The sequence below is a fragment of the Canis aureus genome, chromosome 17 (assembly GCF_053574225.1).
Source record: "Canis aureus isolate CA01 chromosome 17, VMU_Caureus_v.1.0, whole genome shotgun sequence".
Lineage (NCBI taxonomy): Eukaryota > Metazoa > Chordata > Mammalia > Carnivora > Canidae > Canis > Canis aureus.
Window position 1 is genome coordinate 42,970,062 of NC_135627.1, and position 16,548 is coordinate 42,986,609.

Sequence of the window (16,548 nt, forward strand, 5' to 3'; positions counted from 1 at the left end):
AAAGAATGTAGTAATCCCTCTCTCACAATCAACTTTAATGTTAATTTCAGACTGATCTCTTTTTCCTCACTTCCCACTCACTTACTAAATAAATCATACAAATTAGGCTTTCACTTCTGGGCCACATACAAAGTGGCTTTCCCTGATGTCAGTAGTAACTACACTGACTATGATGCGACATCCATATTGGGCACTCTTGAAAGTAGAAAGGAAATGATTAAAAATGAGGCCAGAAAATAGACAAAAACCAGGATTTTCCCAGTCAAATGTGAATCTTTGGTCTTTCTTTATGGGAATTTTCTAGAGTTAATCTTATTAGATTTTTAAGCAGTGTTGAACACTGTTGACAACTTCCCCTCTTTCAACACTTCCTGTTCAGAGTTCTACAATGCACTCTTCTCTCCCATCTTTTCCTTCACTGTCCACTAAATTTCAGTAATCTCTGTAGGCTTAGCTATTACCTGTTCAGAGTTCTTCAAAGATTAGTTTTAGGACCTCACCTCTTTTCACTCCATGAGTTGATAACACAACCCTTTCACCCACATTCCTTTGGTAGGAGTTATTTGGCTCCAAGTAAACACAAATGTGATTGTGGTCTAGCAATGTGCTGAGGAAGAATCAAACGCAGATATGTTTGTTAACTGGCATTGGTGATTTGTAGCTGATACGTAAATTATACGAATAAAACATTTATAACAGTGTAATAAATAGGAGTTATTATAACAGTATTAACAGTATTATATAATAATTACTGTTATAATTGTATTATAACTAGGAGTTATACTTAGTTCAAAGATGCCCAAAGTTTAGAATTCAACTATCAAACAGAACATGAAATAGAATTTACAGACTGGAAATGAGCCAGGACTCAGCTCTCAGGATTTACTAAATACTAACAAGAACTAAGCATCTCTTTAAATGTAATAAGATTTACTAAAATTTTATAAGAAGCAATTAACTAGTGTCTCCTGATTGGAAATCAAACAAAAGAGCCACGTTAGATTAGAATGATTACTTATGCCCCTTACAGAAAATTTCTGCTTCAAGTTCCTGGCCCTAGATTTTCTCGAACACTGGGCTCACTGGGCAATATAGTTATCTTAGCCAATCTTGGAAAACAGAAGAGAAGATCTCTGAAGTGACTGATTTCTGAAGTGGTAGAAGATGAATTAAAAATTACAAAACAAAAAACTTTTAGGTTACATCTGGTTCCGCTGATATTGACTATGTGTATATAAAACTTTTTGATGAATTCCACATAACCAATTCACTTTCCTAGAAAACTTTTGTTGATTTTTGCTGAGCTTCGGTATCTGTAGTTTTTATATGGTTGCCATTGATAAGGGGATACAGTTCTGACATGAATGTTCCTGATATTTTCATTTACATTTCTGAATAAGGTGAATACAAAGCAGCAAAGATAAGTGTCATACCTTCTCTTTTCAATGACAAAATTGTATGTTTCACAATTTAGCATAAATCTTCGCAAGCCAAAATACCAAGGGTCTATTTTATTTTGCTTACAGTGTTCTGATTCTTGTCTTTTTTTAGCTTTCCTTTTAAAAGTTGAATTTTATGTCAGTATATAAAGATCTACATCACTATTGTTTCATTGCTGAATAATATGAGGGTTTCATTATTTAAATATCCTAATATTAATGAATTTCAGGTTGTTTCTGGCTATTTAATTATTTATTTATTTTAAAGATTTTATTTATTTATTTGAGAGAGAGAGAACATGAGCAGTGGGGGGAGGGAGGAAGGAGAGGGAGAAACAGACTCCCTGCAGAGCAGGCTCCATCAAGCTCCAACTGGGCTAGATCGCAGGACCCTGAGATCATGTCCTGAGCCAAAGGCAGACACAACCCACTGAGTCACCTACATGGCCCTGGCCTTATCTATTTTTTTGACAGGGTATTTCTGTCAATATAAAACTTGCTGATACAAAGTAAACAAAATAAACAGAAAACAAATCTTTGTCAGTGTTATTAAATGATAATTTAACAAGTTGTCATGCTCCTATGTAATACTGACTTTGTAACACATAAGGTACTTCTGAAATGGAGTTTTATCTTCCAGTATACTATTTGACTATTATCTCTTACTGTGACTCAGATAAACAGGCCTTGCTTGCTTAGATAAGGACTTAGTTCACAAAATGGAGAAAAGAGGAGAAAGTAAGAAAGTTGAGAAAAAGAAATTTCTACCCAATTTTTTAATAAGCTGATCAGTGTAGAAACTTTAAAAAAAATGCAGCTTTCGTTGTCTATTACTTTAATTATTGTGTGCCTGAGCTCCCATTTAGCAGACTGAGTTATACCTGGCATGGCTATGATTACTTTGATATAATAAGGAAACTATTCCACATATCTTATAATTTAAAACTTAAAAAAAAAAAAATAACTGTGCTTTCCGCATCATCTCAAGTTAAATGATGCATCTGGAAATTCTAACACAAGGAACTCTCTCTTCTGTTCAAATATGGCTTGACTGATGTCACCCTGCCTCAAGTGTATTACTTAAAAAACAGAGTGCAAAGAGAACAGCTGTCAGGGTGAGAAGTCTAAACACATTTTTGCAAAGTAACCTAGTGCTGACAAAATCCATTTAATCAGGCTCAAGCTTCATGAAACTGAGTTCATTAAGTTAGGATTTTTAATAATTATGGCTAAGAAAAAAAGACATGATTTACATTGAAACTATTGAATAAAGCAACCATGTAAAGCTATTGAAGGAGATGTAAAGACTTTGATAAACTGAGTTAATAAATGATTCTTTCAGCATTTCAATTTTTTTTCTAAGAAGCTGAAATTAGGAGAACCTTGACAACTCGTTTATTGCCACCACTGTCTAAAATCGTAAGAGAAGACGGAGGAGCCTAGTGCTCTGAGCATTGACCTGCTTCTTTCCCTTTCCTGCTGAACTTAACAACCTCATTTGTTTTCATGGGAATTTTGTGTGACACCATGGAGATAATTGTGCCATAGCCTGAGATAAGACATTGAAATCTATACCCCTGAGAAACAACCAGAATTCACTTAGGGGAATAAAAACTGATTTTCTGTATTAGTATTCAATGGTTTCCTCAGTACAGTCCAAGAAGTTCCTATCTTTTTTACAGAATAATTAACTCTTAGCAAGATACCTCCCAACTAATAGTAAAACACGTCAACAGGAAATACAATTAACAATCACAACACATACATTTACTGAGTATATGGAAAAGTATAAATAGTAAGATAAATATTCAAGGTAGCAACACAGAGCTTTATTTGATAATAAATACTGTAAAATAAAGTCAATCATATTTTATAGAAATGAATTTAACATTATCAGATGGCATTTTACACATTCTGATTTCTCTAGAGACTACCCTTTGGCAAATGTGGGATGCTGCATTTTAAATTTATCTGACATGTGTATTGGCTCTAAGACTCTGATTAGGAGAATTTTTATGAACTATAACTCTTTCTTCCCATTCTATATTTTCCTTGTTGAGGGCGTTTGAGTAATACAGTGAAACACCTTTAACATTAATTAATTAACATTAACGTTAATTAAAGTTAATGATCCAAGCCATAAAAGGCCCTTCTCTTACAGTGTCCCTGAGGTCCCAGTGAATGTTATTAGCAACCATTTCTCTTTGGTAATATTACTACCAACCCAGTGACTTCCTACCCAGTCATTTTGTGGCTGACACCTGTCACATATTTTGACATATCACTCAGAGTCATTTCCTGTTTAGTATATACAGATGCTTAAGCAAACAAAAACATAATAAACAAAGCTAGCTTTCCCAGTATAAGCATCGTCTCATTTATAACATTCCTTACATTCTTAGATGCAGAAGTCACTACAATCTTGCAGGAGGAACACTGACAATCATTCCTCCTCATCCTCAAGAAACTATCTTCATGTCTCTGAAAAAGGACATGCACTGTCTCACATCTAGGAGGCAGATGTGTGTTTAGTTCAGGTACTCCTCTTGGGTATGGCAGATTTTTCCTTTTGCTGTCTTCACTTCTGTGTTCTGAAGCATATTCCAAACTGTTAAAGGTTCTTTTCTCTATCTTTCCAAAGAAACTAAAAAGTTCATCTAACCATTTCTATGAGTTCTTCTCTGACATGTTGAAGTTTCTGAGGTACACAGATTACTTTGCAGCTTTTGCTAACCAACACAAATTTAAAGGTTTCTGAGGAACACGTAATACAAAAATGAAAAATAAATAAAAGAGGGAACAAAGGAGGAAAAAGGAAGAAAGGAAAGGAGACAGAATGAGAAAGAAAGTGGAGATGGAGTGAGGAGGACAGAATAAATGGACAGGAGATAGATGAACAAAAAAGAGAAAGGAGTATCTGAGGACAGATAAGAGATCCCCAATACTATACACACAGTGAAATAAAGCATGTAGGTTCTCAGACTTTAAAAGCAGACTAGCTGGATTCACATCAAAGTTTCACTGCTTTATGACTAAAACACAGTGAGAATTTATTTAACTTCTTCAACGTTCATCTTTCTCATTTAAAAAGTGAGGGGCAGAACTACATTATGGTGAGCATTATTACACTCATGTGCATAGTCTATGCTCAAGAGAAAGGAACTGCTTCACATAACTTCATGCCAAACACATAGATTTTGTTGACTGCTGAGTGATTTATAGACACAGGTTCATTTCAATTTACTTTATTCCACACAGTAAAATGATTTTTCCAAGTACCCACATGACACACTATTAGAGAAGTAGGAAAGATGGATAATTTGTCAAAGGATATTTAAAGTTTCTAATGTACCCTTCTTTTTGTGTTATAATCTCCTATCTTCACTTACCTGACACTTCACCTAAGAGTGACAGATCAGATCAGAGAAGCAGATTCCATGATCATGTTATCATTGTATTTTGTTCCTCTCTTATACACTATCTTTTTTACAGAATGTTATATAATGTGGTTTCCTAAATCTGATTATGTTCTTTAACATTTAATACATTGAGGGTTCATCTTAAATACTGGGGCATAAATACTCTGTTTCAGAAACTTGCCAGTTTAGAAAAGTTACGGTTCACCAAAAGAAAATAAACCACATTTGATAAAAGATACAGATATAGATATATACCACATATAGAAATAAACCCATATATCAGCTGGCAACCTCTGTCATTGTATAGATTTGAGTGATGCTACATTGAATCCTTCCTTCTCAATGCGAGTGGACTTCCAAATCTCTCCTAAAGATGTTGATTAACTCCAAGGTGCACAACTCCTTATATTTTCTCATTATTTTGGACCAGGATTCATTATTTAACTTTCTTTATCCTTTAACAGTTCTGTCATAATATTCAGATCTTAGTTTTAAAAAAATAAGTTTTGTCAATGAAAGTTTTTGAATTTAATAGATTTTTGTAGGGGTTCAGACTATGTTACTCCCATATATGCTACTTTGGCATATTATTTTGAATTGAAGGTACTTTCAGAACAGACAGTGGAGAAAGATATTCTGAGTCTCCTCTGTTCCCCTGAAAGGAGACAAATCTCCCATGTGAAAGATACTATTCCTGTACCAGAGCAGTAGAAGGTATCCTTAACATCAGAGACCGAGAATTTAGGGTCAAAAGTCTGTATAAATAAACCTTGTTACTTGTTTCCCATTTTACTACCCCTAGCCCAAACCCCTCTGTCTTACCAATTTTTCATAAATTTATTGTTTCTTTGTTTAAAACATATATATGCATCCATGCTCTTCCTTGGCTTTTATAACTTTGTAAGGCTCCCACATGTATGTACATATGTACATACATAAATTTATTTTTTTCCTTTTCATCTTTGTACTGTGTGGGTGGGGTGTCTTAGTTAAGAACCTACAAGAGTACAGGGAAAATGATTTTTCTTCTTCTTCATTTTGTTTACAATTTTTAGATTCTCCTAAGGACTGGAACCATTTCTTTCTTTTTACATATGTATATATAAAATATTTTATTTATTTACTTGAGAGGGAGAGAGAAAACACAGAGGGAGAGGGGTAAGCAGACTCCTGCTCAGCAGGAAGCCTGATGTAGGGCTCAATCCCAGGACCCCAGGGTCATCACCCAAGCCGAAGGCAGATACTTAACCAACTGAACCACCTGGGTGTCCTGGAGTGGAACTATTTCATAGTGCCTAGTCTTTAATTTTCCTTCTGAATTCCTATACTTTTCTCACATTCCTATGTTTTATCTTCATTGCCTCCTTCTGAAACCATCCCTATGAACTTCATACATGCTCAGCATAGCAGAGGAAACATACACTAGTTTCCATAACCCATTCTGCACCATGATGTTGAACATATTTAAAAACTGTCCAATACTTCCTAACAAAAATATGATATATAAACATATACATGTGTGAAGAGAAAAAGAAACCTGAACAACTGTGAGGCATATATATATATATATATATATATATATATATATATATATACTGTGATATAGTCATTAAATATTAGCTAATTTTTAAAGGAGTATTCACTTGCTATTTTTTAAAGATTTTATGTATTTATTCATGAGAGATACAGAGAGAGGGCAGAGACATAGGCACAGGGAGAAGCAGGCTCTCTGCAGGGAGCCAGATATGGGACTCTATCCCAGGACTCTGGAATCACAACCAGAGTCAAAGGTAGATGCTCAACCACTGAGCCACCCATGCACCTGTATTCATCTGCTAATGAGAAAAAGATTCACAGTAGCATTTGGTATGGATACTAAAGCCTAATTGGACTTGAGCAAGTAATGAGCAAGAGAAGTGATTTACCAGGTTTAAAGTACATAGTGAACAATATGGAGTTGGGGGGGGGGGTAAAGGAAAGGAGGAAGAGATAGAGATGTCATTTTAAAAGTTGTTCTACCTGAGAAATTTCAGTTATCTACACTTCTGTCAGGACATTTCTATTCTACCAAGAAAATATCTTTCAAATTAAGAAATGTGTGTCTTGAATAAGTTGGCACAATTTTGAAGTCATTATTTCCCATTTTTTAAAAGATTTTATTTATTTATTCATGGCAAACACAGAGAGAGAGAGAGAGAGAGGAAGAGACACAGGCAGAGGGAGAAGCAGGCTCTTCAAGGGAAGCCCAACTCAGGACTTAATCCCAGGACTCCAGGACCATGCCCCGGGCTTAAGGCAGGCGCCAAACTGCTGAGCATCCAGGGATCCCCCTTTTAGTTCCCATGTTTAAAAAAGCCAAGCAACACAAATGGTCCAAGATGGCAGTATAGGAAGACCCTAAACTCACCTGCTCCCACAGACACACTGAATGTATTCCCACATATAGAACAATACTTCCTGGAGAAGAACTAAGGGTCACATGAACAGCTTCTGCACAATAAATAATAGAGGGACTATACAGAGAAGGGTGGGAGCAACAGAGACATGGTAAGAATCAGAGACATGTTGACCTACAGTAGGGAGGAATATCACTGAAGGTCCCTGTGCACAGGCACAGTGAAGACACAGCAGTGTATAAAACAACTAGACTATAAATAAGGGAAATCCATTTAGTAACTCCAGAACATCCAATAAATGAGTGGGGATCTCCTGAAACTCACTCTGGGGTTGGAGGCCTTGGCAAGTGTCATTTTTAATGACTCCTCTTCACCTTAATAGTGAAGACAAAAGCATGGTCCAAGTGCTCTAGCCAAGCTGCTAGGGCCACCCCAGCATACCTCAGTACCTGACCTATACTAGCTCTAGCTTTCTCCACAAAGGCAGCCCCAGCACAGCACCTTTTGGGTATCCACCTTATGCTTGACCTAGTCACCCTGATAAGGTGACCCTGGCTGGCACTGCATGTCCCAGAACCTACCCCTACCCCTCATTCCCACTGCCTGTGTCCACTCCAGGTATAGTCATATAGCTAGAACAGCCCTGGTGCAGTGAGCCCTAGCACACTACTCCACACCCTAGTACTTGACCCATACCTACTCCAGCCCTAGTTCCCACCAAGACAGCCCCAACTTATACCCATTCCAGCTCCAGCCATCCTGACAAAGTTGCCCTGGTACAGAACATCCCTGGAGCCCTCCAGCCAATAACCAACTCACTGCCACCAACGTAGCCCTGGCACAGGGTGCTCGAGGACCCAACCCTTCCACCCATACCCACTCCAAATGTCCCACAAAAATGGCCCCCACACAGCACACCTGGACCCACTAAGCACACTCATACCAACTTCATTCAAAACACCAAGGTGGCTATGGCAAGGCATACCCTAGAATACCAACTGCACCCATTCTGGCCTTAGATGGTCTGCCATAGGTGCTAGGCACATGCAATCTACACTGAGGATGTTCCTTCATCAGGTGACTCTTTCAAGATCAGGAGAAGCAGCTGTTCCATCTAATTCATAGACACAAACACAATAATTCATAAAGTCAAACAAAATGTGGAGACAGACAAATATGTTCCAAACAAAAGGACAAGATAAAATCCCAAGAAAAGATCCTAAGAAAATGGAAATAAGCAATATACCTGATAAAGAGTTCAAAATTATGGTCATATACACATTGAGAATGGAGAAACAGAGTAAAAACTTCAAAAAGGGGAAAAACATAAAAAAGAATCAATCAGAGCCAATGAATTAAAAAAGGAAATAAAAAATACACTAGATGGAATCAAAAGGTTAGATGATACAGAAGAGCAGATCAATGATCTGGAAGACAGGACGGTGGAAATCACCCAACAGAACAGCAAAAAAAGAAAGCAATTTTTAAAATAAGGACAGTTTTAAGGTACCTCTGGGACAGTATCAAGCATATTTAACTTTCGCATTATACATTACAGGGATCCCAGAAGGAGAAGAAAGAAAGAGGCAAAAAATTTATTTGAAGAAATAACAGCTGGAAACTTCCCTAATCTGGTAGAAAACAGACATCAAGGTCTAGAAAGCTCAGAGAGCCCTAACTAAAGAAGATGAGCTCAAAGAGATCACACTAAGACAAATTATAATTAAAATAGCAGAACCCAAAGATAATGAGAGAATCTTAAAGGCAGCAAGAAAAAAATAATAAAACCACATACAAGGGAAATCCCACAATACTATTAGCTGATTTTCAGCACAAACTCTGCAGATCAGTAGTAGATATATTTAAAGTGCTGAAAGGGAAAAACTTACATCTAAGAATACTCTACCTAACAAGGCTGTCCTTCGGAATTAAAGAAGAGATAGAGTTTCCTGAACAAGCAAAAAATAACGGATCTCAGTACCACTAAATTAGCCTTATGAGAAATGTTAAAGGGTCTTCTTTAAGTGGGAAAAAAAGCTATAACTAGAGATTTTAAAAAAACATATGAAAGAAAAAAACTCACTGTAAAAGTTAATGTATATTAGAGGCAGTAGATAAAAGCTAGTATGAAGGTTAAAAAACAAAAATAGTAAAGTCAATTATAACTACAATAAGTAGTAAGGGGATACACAAAATAAAAAGATGTAAAATATAATGTTAAAACATAAAACCAATTTGAAGGGATATATGCACCCCTACGTTCACTGTAGCATTCTTCACATTAACCAAAATATGGAAGCAACCTAAGTGTCCATGATAGATGAACCAATAAAAAAGATATGATGTGTATATACACACGTACACACACACACACACACACACACACACACACAGAAAAATATTACTCAACCATAAAAAAGAATGAAATCCTGTCATTTGTATGGATAAATCTATAAGATAACATGAAAGTCAGACAGGAAAGACAAATACTGTATGATTTCACTTATAGGCAGAATCCAAAAAACAAATAAAACAGGAACAGGAAACAAACTTGGTTACCAAAAAGGGGAGTGCTTGGGGGCAGGTGAAAAAGTTAAGAGAATTAAAAAGTAAACTAGTTGTAAAATAAATAACAGGGATGTAATAATATACAGCATAGGAAATATAGTCAATAATATTATAATAACTTTATATACTAACACATGGTGATGAGATTTATCCTGAGGATCATTTCATGATGTATAAAGATATGGAATCACTATAATGTACACTTGAAGCCGACAGGATATTGTACATGAATTACACTTAAATAAAACAGAAAATAAAAAACCAGGGATGCCTGGATGGCTCAGTGGTTGAGTGTCTGCCTTCGGCTCAAGGCATGATCCTGGGGTGCCGTGATGGGAGTCCCACATCGGGTTCCCTGCATGGAGCCAGCTTCTCCCTCCACCTGTGTCTCTGCCTCTCTCTCTGTGTCTCTCGTGAATAAATAAATAAAATCTTAAAAAAAAAAGAAAAAGCCAAACAACATAGTTTCTTAAGGAGATAAGCCTGAATATTTTTAACAGTGGGACTTCAACTTTCTGTGACAGTTGGTCTCATAGAAAAATCACACACACACACACACACACACACACACACACACACACACATATATATATATATATATGCTTTTTTTGCCTCTCACTTGAACTATAATGTTTATCTTAAAGCATTAAGTAGGCATTATCACACTTTCCACAGCTGAAATTCCTTAAACTTCCTTAATGGCCTCACAGTCAAAGCAATTATCTCTATCACTGCCTAACTGGGCAGCTTGTTCTCCAGAGCAAAATTAATAGATATCATTTAATGGTCAGAGCTGTTTCTGACCTTCCCATGACTCCAGGACACTGAAACTGTTTGTTCAATCTACTGCACTTACATAAAAAGCTGCTGCTAACAGCTTGGATTTAGCATCAATTTGATAACAGAAGGTCTTTCTCAGCAGGGTCAGCACACTTGGTGTGGTGCAATACAACGGCAATAAGAACTGTCAATATTATGAAAATGCAACTCAGGACACCGACGTTAAAAACAAAAATGTGTAGAGAAGATTTCTCCTGAGAAATGTAGGATATGTACACTATCACTGCATCTATGCTATCATATATTTTTAAGCTCAGTCAATAAATGATTAAATAAACAGATGAATGAATTATGAAAGCAGTGCAATTTAAGAATGTGGTGAAGCAAAACAGATTACAACAGTTTGTAATCTGTTACAAAACTGCTTCTTATATCTAAAAACTATAAATGAATTGGCTACTGAAGGCAAGGAAACATTTCCATGAATAAGAAGTAAAAGTGCCCATAGCTCCTTGAAGGTTTTATCTTTTTGTGAACATACATGGTAACATAATTAATCTGAGAAAAAATGTGATAGCAGGGATATTTCAACTCAGAATACATTGTAAGAGCCTAGATGCAGCAGTATTAGCAGAAAATTTAATTATATATTTTCTTCTTTAGTGTCCTGAGAGGATTTTGAATACTGAAAGTCATTGTTGCCACTTTTCTACAGAACGTTTTAGTGAGCTGACACCCCCTGTGAAAGACTTATTATATAAGGATTGTGTGAATAAATATGACTATATTTCAAATACAAGTCCTACTTTCTTTTTAAATAAATTTTTAAATAGAAAAATCAAATATAAAGTTTTAGCTATTTATGACTTTTTCAAAGGAAAGTTATCTTTCTATAAAACATGTCCTATAATGTAGTAATGTGTTCATCCTGCATTTGTAATAATATAGACATTTTTAGATAAGCAGAAACCAACTTTTGACCTATACTGCTACTGAATAGACTGCGATCATTAATATCATCAACCCTAAAAGCAGTTATAAAAATGATATAATCAGTCAACTGTAAAAGTATTTTAAAATTTACCTTAGCAATAAACACTCAGGACAAAATGTATTTTCTAATGTCTTAATTTCTCACAAGAAATGGGGCTCTAAAATAAATTATTAAACATATTTCAATGGGATTCTTGCTAGCCCTTTCTATAAATGAACATACACCACTTAATATGACAACAAAATTAGCCAAACCCGCTAGTATATGAATCCATGCTTTCTAACAGAAAGCATGGATTGAAGTATTTTTTAAAAAGTTATTGCAAAAAGATTAAGTTTAGGAAGAACTGGTGCAAACACCATGAACAAAAACTTGGTTTTCCTAGGTCTTTATAAATTGAATCCCAATGTTGAACCCTAACTATTTTCTCATTTCTCTCTATCCTTATTTTATTAAGTTTCCCCCAGATTCTTCTGTTTGGGGAAAATGAAGGCTTTAAAATTGCTGATCTGAAGATGAAACTGCCAGAAGCAATTTTGTTAATGGACCTTTTAAAAGTGGTAAAACAAAAAACAAAAAACAAAAAACAAAAAACAAAACAACCTGTTTATGCATTTTATCTTTGGTTACCTAAATATATTTCCAATAAATAATAACTATTAATATGAAAACTGAAATTTTGAGCAAATAACAAAACATAATCCCCTCTTGTAGACAGCTATAGCATCAATATTTGCATTTCTTTCTATTGAAAAGGGCAAATAAAATATAGTCAGTAAATATAAAAAGCATATTCTGACTTTTTCCTTGATTGCTCCTGTTGATGTGAACTTTAAAATATCTGTTCATTGTCTGAACAAGACTATCAATGACATTAGCTTTTGGAGAAGAGTTTTAGCATCTTCAAAGATGTCTTTTTATTTTTATGCCAATCAAACAAGCTTGTAAATTTTTCATCAGAGGATAAAGTGTCAGGTAGCCTAATTGATTTACCGGTTTCCTAAAATAAATAATTGCTCAGAAATTATAATTTTTGCATCTCTACCATAGCCTTATAAATGTCATTTAGACAATGAAACAGAAAATCCATTAGTATATATTTAGTTGGCAGCTCCAAATGCTGTGTAATATATTTTTAAATATCTATTTGATTGAATTAGTATTGCTATGTCCCAGTCCATTGGAATTACATTTAAAGTTACAATGGATGGTGTGCTCTCATACAAAGTCACTTTTCATTGTAAAACCATAATGATTATAATCAAAATCAATTTCAAGGGCTCCAAGCCCTTTAGGACTACCGCACTGGCCAAAATAATGGAAAATTAAAATGATTTAAAATCCATTTTAGCCCTGTGTATCTTAAATATTATACTTTATCACATTATGTAAATTACATATATTTGCAACATAGTCTAGTTTAACAGCCTCTTATGTCCTCATGCAAGTGATAAGGGTGACATACTATCCACTTTGTAATGAGTGCATAAAATGGTAATTTTGTAGGCAAACATTCTCATCTCTCTGGCAGATGGCTTAAAAGGCTGTTCAAGAACCCTTTCAAAGCAAGTTGAAATAGTCCAATAATGAATAAATAGCAGATGTTGTCATTGTAAATTTTAGAACACACAAAATAATCAGACTGTTTTGAAAGCAAACTTTAGTCAAATTTGTACTAATGTATTTATTTTTAATTTAACCTTCTCATTACTTCAGAAGGGTCAGAACTATCAACTGTCATAGTTATAATAGAGGGTATCCTTAAGTGATCTACTAACTATATTTATGTATTCTGATTATAATCAAACACGAATATGCAGTAATTGTGTGTGTGTGTGTGTGTGTAGGTAGATAGATTTTTTTTTTCATTAGAGGAAAATATATTGTGTACTAAAATATGCCTGTGGGGCACCTGGGTTAACTCAGTCAGTCAAGTGTTCATTTCTCGTTTTTGGCTCAGGTCATGATCTCAGGGTGGTGAAACTGAACCCCACAGGGAACTCTGTGCTGGAAACGGAGTCTGCTTAAAATTCTTTCTCCAGCTGCCCCTGTCCCCTCATCTCTATCCCTCTCTCCCTAAAAAAAAAAAAAAAAAAGAAAGAAATTCTTCCTTCAATTTAATCCTCCCATTTTTCTGAAAATAAAGTTTACAGTTTTACATAAAAGATTTATACATTTATTCTCAGCAATTTCATTTTCAATTAATGGTTATACAATTAATCTGCATTTGTATGCATTTGACAGGAATTTATCTCCATACTTTTATTCAGAAATAGACTGATGATTCACTAGGATAATGTGAATTTGGGCCATTGGCTTTATTTTATCTACTTATTTTTAGTTTGGGTTGACTACCCATTTTATGACTTTTCATATCTTTTAATCCTCTAAAATAAAAGCTATAAATGAGCTTCCTTCATTTTTAGTTTATCTCAAAGCTCTGAAATTTTTAACATAGTTCAAAATTTGGTGACAAATGTTGCAAATTCTGGGGTAGGCTGACTATTGTCTGGTATTTAACATGACAGTTTAAAAAAAATCATAAAAACCTTAATGTAAAATAAGTCAGAGGGAGAAAGACATATACTATATGATTTCACTTATATGTGGAATCCAAAAAACAAAACAAAACAAACAAAAAAAAACCCAGACTCAAATACAGAGAACTGGTGGTTGACAAAGGAAAGGAGGATGGGAATGGGCAAGATAGATAAAGGGCATTAAGAGGTACAAACTTCCAGTTATTTAATAAAAAATGGCAGATTAAAGGTACAGCATAGAGAATATAATCAATAATACTGCAATAACATTGCATGTTGACAGATGGTGACTATGCTTATTGTGGTAAGCAGTGGGTAATATATAGAATTGTTGAATCAATCTGTTGTACATCTGAAACTAATATAGCATTGTATGTAAATTATAATTCAATAAAAATAAAAATAAAAATTTAAGTTTGGCTGAAATAATCTTAAGAGTTACACAATCACATACTATATGTTGAACAAGCAAAACAAAAATGTTTTTAAGAATATATGAAAGATGTTTATTAAAAAGTAGATTATAATTTGGATCAAGTATAATTTGTAACCATAAACTTGAAAGAATCCTCTACTTTAGTTGAGCTCTTTATGTGTAACTCAAAAGTAAATTTTAGGCATTGCTTGAGTTTAAATTTTTAGTTCACTGTAGTAGATGGAGGTATGGAGGAATCAAAAGGAGTCCTAGACTTTTTGTCAATTGTATTATAAACAGGACTCTAGCTGAAAGAATTCTACCTTTTGTACTACCCTGAAAATACAGATGCTACTTTGCGGTATTTAAAATCCGAAACTCCCTTTTTCTACAAAAAGTACAGGTTTACTTTGATTCTTTCAACATATTAAGTGATTTTTCCCTATTCATTATGAAATTTAAAGAAAAATCAGTGATATTTACTAATTGTATAAATCAATATATTTTAAAAGGTTTAGATGAAAAGCACACTGCACCTAAATATTTTATTTATCAAGTTGCTATGATGAAATCTACATTGAAATACTTCAGTATACATAGTGTGAAACAGGTGTGTATATATTTGTTTTTAATCTACCTCCCAGACTCAGTTTGATGTGAATTATTCTACTTATAAATCTATACTTTGCTTGTGGTTAGTTAGCTTTCAATATACCAGGGATGAACAGACCAGAAGTAGTTAAGTACTTCAAATACAGTGTTCAAAATCTATACCAAGACATTCGTTAAATAATACAGGATGTGTTTGATTAGTCAGGGCACATATGTCAAGTGTTTACCAAAGTCATGCTGCCACTTTCACAGCATAAACTGTGCAGAAATACAGATATCTAGCCAGGTACTTTGTATCCGTATGCCTTTTCATTTTGACATGAACTCCTGACTTCTTTTCACCGTGGAGTGTGAAAGGAACTAGTATGTACATTTTTCTGTGCTTGAGGTACATTTCAAAAAGTACCTTCATATTCTCTGATTTCTTTTTCTTCTGCATTCTGGTTATAAAAATTCGGTATATAGTCTCTCTTTTCTAACTTACAGGCATAGATGATAGGATGATCTCACAACATGACAAAGCCACAAGATTTAACAAGCATGGAGGTACCTCACTACAGAGACTGTATGAGTCTACTTTGGTTACATGAACAAAGCATGTGAATCATGCCAACCCAGCAGCCAAATACCTTCAAAATATAATGTAAGAGTTACTATTCCATTACTTCTGAATTCTCTCAGGGATCTTCTTCCTGAGATTTCTCTAACTGTAATCCTGTGTAATCTATAGAGATGAAAATATTTTTGCATCTTGGCAGAATGTGTTACACCGAAGACTTCTCTATGTGTCTAACTACATAGAATGGGACTTTACCAAGAAAATTTTGGGTTTTTCATACTGTATGCACATAAATGTTTGAACATACAGAAGAACTAGATCCAAAGATTGGATTTCATTTAAATATTTCACTAGGTAAAAAATTATTGTCATGGATATCTAGCTTTCATGTATATCTTTACAGAAGAGGTTACTGACATACATTCAAACCACATAAGAAGGGCTGAAGAATTAAGTTCAGAGTAAAATTTAGTTAAGTTCAGAGTAAGATTTTATAAATATAAGTATGAGTAAAAATACTATTTCAATACAACTTGAAGTTGAGAAAGAAATAGCCATGTTAGGACACTGAGTGTATTTTTAGTGTTTTTTAATATTAAAAACATACATTAATAATCTCCCAGTTTTTACATGAATTGCTTGGATTGCAGTTTCTAAAGTTGCAGAAATGCACTTGGTAATGCTAAAAATGAAATCTTGGCTTAGAGCTTTTGATATTCTTTTTTGGAACTTTTAAAATCTGACAGTTTAGGTGATAATTTTTAATCCCCTTTTAGTAAATCTTGTTTGGTAAACTGCTTTATAAGACATACAAACAGAAAAGCAT

The 16,548-nt window shown here is 34.4% G+C and overlaps 1 protein-coding gene across 10 annotated transcripts in view; it reads right to left on the minus strand.

Annotated features, from left to right (window-relative positions):
• The window catches only part of LOC144287938 (uncharacterized), a 388,349-nt gene that overhangs the window by 251,979 nt on the left and 119,822 nt on the right, over positions 1–16,548 (minus strand). For 2 of the 10 annotated variants that reach the window (XR_013355787.1, XR_013355795.1), the window contains exon 5: positions 501–607. The exons of the other annotated variants lie outside the window; for them this stretch is intronic. The gene's annotated coding sequence lies outside the window, so the exon portion shown is untranslated. The remainder of the gene's footprint in view (positions 1–500; positions 608–16,548) is intronic. 10 annotated transcript variants of the gene reach the window in all.